The sequence below is a fragment of the Amphibalanus amphitrite genome, unplaced genomic scaffold (assembly GCF_019059575.1).
Source record: "Amphibalanus amphitrite isolate SeventyFive unplaced genomic scaffold, NRLGWU_Aamphi_draft 000966F_arrow, whole genome shotgun sequence".
Lineage (NCBI taxonomy): Eukaryota > Metazoa > Arthropoda > Thecostraca > Balanomorpha > Balanidae > Amphibalanus > Amphibalanus amphitrite.
In genome coordinates, this window is record NW_024882460.1 from 148,586 (window position 1) to 153,467 (window position 4,882).

General features: G+C 41.8%; 1 long non-coding RNA gene across 1 annotated transcript; it reads right to left on the bottom strand.

Annotated features, from left to right (window-relative positions):
- Nucleotides 1–2,323: 2,323 nt before the first annotated feature.
- Nucleotides 2,324–4,315, bottom strand: LOC122368672. Its single transcript, XR_006254276.1, has 2 exons — nucleotides 3,457–4,315; nucleotides 2,324–3,145 (listed from the first exon to the last, which is right to left on the bottom strand). It is a non-coding gene; the product is annotated as an uncharacterized LOC122368672 (long non-coding RNA).
- Between the last annotated feature and the right edge of the window lie 567 nt (nucleotides 4,316–4,882).

A 4,882-nucleotide genomic window follows, 5' to 3' on the forward strand; every position in this document is an offset into this window, starting at 1 on the left:
AAAAATGCTTCTTAGATAATTCGAACAAAAATGTATCGGCTTTCCGATGATGCACTTAGTTTTGTGCTAGCTTTAGCAGAGTTTGTTCTATAGCGCTTTAAAAATCGCCCATTTGCATAGGACTTAAACGGGACTTCAAGACTTGCCCCCAGATGACGTCACGAGCTGACGTCACGATCAGGTAGAATCGCCGGACGACCCTACCTGGTATATTCGCCTCGTGACACCTCGCTAGGTGGCAGCACTGTGGAGCCGTATAGATAGGATAGCGAATATGGCGCACGAGTTACGAATACCGGTGAACATGTATTTCTGTATCAGTTTCAGTGGAAATTGGGGTTGAAGGGCGCTGGTTAATATCGATTTTGATTCCTTTTATGTAACGTTTTGGGTTTTTGACCTCTGGAGTAAATTATCTAGCTATCGCTAGTGAATATCATACAGCATTTGGCTGCAGAAAATTGCCATGACCATTGACTTTTGGTCTCAGTCTGAAGCAGCTTACAAAGACGCATGGCAATTCTTTAAATGATTTTGTTTCCATAATTAGAATGGATATATTTCAGGCAATAAGGTGCATATGCAATCTTTCATGTTGTAGCAATAGCATGCTATGACAATGACATGACCACACAAGTACAAAAGACAGGATCACAACTCAAACTAGTGGCATTTGACCGAAATAGGAAGACAAGTGATGGCTGCCAAGTGCCAACCCGATGCCACTGCTAACAGCAGCTGTTCCACTATGCTAGGGTTTCTGAGGCAGCTTCCAGCAGCAGGTTGCAGCCCTGGAAGGAAGGAACTGAGGAGTCTTGCTGCCAACCCTCAAAACCCACTTGCTGCTGAGAGGGCTGCTTGTTTCGAGGAGGTAGCTGAAGAGATTATACCTCAAATTAAGTCTGTTGTTGGCATGTGTGGTGCAGCTCAATATGCTACATGTGTTCTGCACATGTGTCCAGCAGAGCACAGAACATATTTAGCTCATTGCACCTCACCTCAGTCACCCCCTTGCTCAGCATTGAATTGACAAATGGTCTGCTCTATTAGTTAAACCTCTGCTAAGTGCTTTAGAAGTTGGTGCAGTATTGGTGGCATTAGAGGCATTGTAATCAATGATAAGTTCACAACTGGCCTGAATTTGCACATTATCTCTTTTGTTTCCTGAACTATATCAACATCATATGATCAATGGTGTGAGAACTGAGAATACTATCTGGGAGAGGGAAGCAGTCTGACGTCCTCGGATGTTCATTCATACCTTCCCTTCAAAAAGCCTGGGCCTAACCTTAAAGTTATTTTCATTGCCAGTTTTAGGCCATTTATCTTTCACATATGTAACTGATAACTGAAAGGAAGAATGTAAAAATCAAAAATTTTTGGTGTCAGTGGTCATAAGGCTCCACCCAGCCCCCTCCTAAGTCATATGGCAGCATGGGCGTGACTTTTCCTACTAGCCCATAGGGTTGCGTGTTAAAATGCGACTTTTCGCGCTCGGTTTTCAAGGTTTCGTAGTGTGGGCATCCACAAAGTATGTCAAAAGATAGCTACAACATTTTTATTTCCATTTTTGGGATGAAAAGTTCAAGCCCATCCAACCGTTTTCGAGATATTCGTCCATATATGACCCCATGTTTTTGATACATCGGAAGGTCCTGTGTTCGAATCTCGGACAGACCAAAACTTTTATCGTTAATGTGCGGCAAACCATTGCTGCAAAGTAAAGTAGGGGTGAGCGCGCTGGTGATGGAGGGTTGTAAGTTGGCATACCTGACCTTTGATTCAAGCCGGATTTTGTGACACCAACCTCATTTTCAGGTCAGGTCAGGTCACTGACCTATGACGTCATAAGTGAACCTCTGCACGGTCTCAAAAACGTCGTAACATAGCAACTCCATCAATTCAAGGAGATCTATCACAGGTAGATGAAACTTACAGAACTTATCAAACTCCCTTATTCTCAAAAGTCGTTAACTTCGGATTTCTCCTAAGGGTCACCTAACGTCAGGTCGGTCAGGTGATCTGGCCATTATAAGCCGATGGGGGGGGGGGGGATATAGAGACAGTTATTTTGGCGCTGACAGTGATCTTAGACGGAAAAGACACAAATAGACTCAGAAAGACCTGCCAAATTGAATAACGTGCAACTTGACCTCATCATGAGGTAATGACCTGACCTGACCTTGGACGGAGGTCAACATCCTAAATTGACCTCACCCATACAAAAAGCATATCATTCGATGTGGCTGAGCATGACGAACACGATTGTGTCAAAATTGCAGCTCTGATACCATTTTAGGCGACCACCGAACAATCCACTTCCTGATATGCCAATGCTTTTATTATCTAAAGACGATGAACACTGAACATTCTCATATATGCAAACATGCCACCAGAGTAAGTGGTTCCCAATCGTACATACTACACGTTCCACACATCACACTACCGCTCGTAATTGCAATGCAAACAAGCTTTGGCTCGTTGGAAATAAACTTTGGCATTGGAAGATGTCACGGTGTTACACTTAACATTGACCACAATTAGATATCAGGTATCAATATCAGTAACATTCAGCTCATCCTCAACACATAACAATCAGACGGAGAACACTACCTACAGTAAACCTCAAAGAGGTTTTGGCCATGGTAGGCAATGAGGCATAGCTGCGAGCAAGATCTTCGATCTGAGAAAACATGAAGATGAAATTACATGCATCACACTTGCAATAAAAACAAACTCAAGTGATATTTATCTTTGAAAAATCAGGATGAAAGAACATGAACCTATTTGAAAACATAACAAGCATTATCAGATGAATAATGCATGGTTATTTAAAAGACCTGTTAATATTAAGGTAGTGGACAGGATCTTAGAATGGTCGAGAGATGTTACCTTCAGAAGGGTTTCCTTTCGTGGTCACACATTATTGATGTTAACAAATGAACACCGGGTGGTGCACACCCTGAAAGTCACATTGTCTATGTTGAAAACTAGGCTTCCTTCCTGTTCAGATTAAGACAGTTGATGGCACCTTTGGTTAGCTTTGTTCAAGGAAGCATTCATTTTGCCAGTGTCGGTAGGGCAACCTTGCTACATATAGGAATCTTGAGCCAGGCACAGCATATGTAGTAGTGCATGTCTTGTCCTGAAAAAGGATCAGAGATATATGGCTAAGGAAGTCGTGAATGGAATTGACTCAGGCTGCTCTGAGGATGATTGACCACAAAGACATGGCTATTGCGAAAGCCCTGAAATAACTTATGAACTGGTGTGTTTTGAGTGAAGTGGAATATCAAGAACAGCATTAAAAAAGAAAAAGTAAAAATTGACCTAAAAATTATCTTCCATGTTTAGTTTCAATCACCTAAATCTTACGCGTTTTCATACAAACTTAAAATACCAAGAAATTGTACAATTATCACTAACATGTGGCAACAAATGCTTCTTTCTACTTACTATCCACTTTCATGGATGCAGGATGCATGTGTTTTGATTTCATTATCACAGCAACACAGTTGTACAAGATGCTTACACAAAGTATTATGTTATATGTAGATGTTATTCAGCTGGAGCCTGGGACAGTGGTATTGTATTGTTAAGTTTGTTCAAAACCAATGTCCCAAAATTTGCCAGTTTTGGGTGGGAAGTGACATCCAACTGAAATCAATTTTCCACTTTCATCTCCAATTTTCAAGAACAATTTTTCACTCTGAAATAAAATTTTGGGACACTGTTCACTGTTCATAACACCAGCTCCATTTCTTAGTAATGATAGCTTTCAGAAGACTTTAGTCATCCTTCATCAGCCTGTCAGGGCTCTAAAAATACATACAAACGAGTAGCGACCAACATAGAAAAGACAATACACAAATGTCGTACGAAAGCTGCCATTGCAAATAGATAAAGCCGGTGTACGCAATCTTTGCAATACGATTATACCAAATATGCTCACAGATAAGTCGAAAGGTGTCGCCATGCATCACAATTGATAAAATTCCTTGAAACTTCTTTTTTAACACATTGCTACGCAACAGTGAAAGAATGAGAAAGCATGAGGCTGGCCCACCACCCAGTCAAGGACAGCAGTTTGCAAATTTGTACACAGTTACTCAGAAAGGCCTTTGTACACACAATTCCATGCATAATGAAGAGCCAATTTTTTAATGCACACGATAGTTATTAAATACTTAGCCAGCACAATTTGTAAGTATTTAAATGTAGGGAGAACACCATGGAACCGCGTGAAACCACAGGCCGCCTTGTGTATAAATATGAAGCGCAATGTATTGAAACACGAGCGCCAGCTGCGCCGCGCTTCAGCGCAGCCATATCCTAGGATAGTTTTCGGTATATAGTAAAAAAACTCCCAGTTCTAGTTGTTTTTCTAGATGATATAGTATAATTCTAGTATATACTAGGAAAAACTTTGGAGTACCCGACTCTTTAGTGCCCTGGCTCCACCCTCTGAAGCCTTATGAATCTGAAGTGATAACTGAGAACTGAGTTTGAATTACACAGATAACGTATCCAACCCCCTATCATTGGGAGCAGAATCAGCCCTTTCTGAACCGAATACATCTCTCATTCCCTGCTCAGTGCTCAGGCTAGTAGCTACCTACTGCTAACTTATTGGTCCTGACACTCAGATATCATTAGCAAAAAGCAATGTGAAATGAACATGTTCCTTCGCCTTCCAGGCGCCGTTCGAGCAGCTGGTTTTGTTAGTCTGTTCCATTCCATTCCATTGGTCAACAGGTCATTTGAAAGGTTGAGCGAACCCGCACTGAACTCACCTTTGGCCCGCACCAATCCCTGATCATTCTACATCGGCACCCGAGGGTCCACGCTGGTTTCTGAAGGCTGCAATCTACAGTGGCGGATC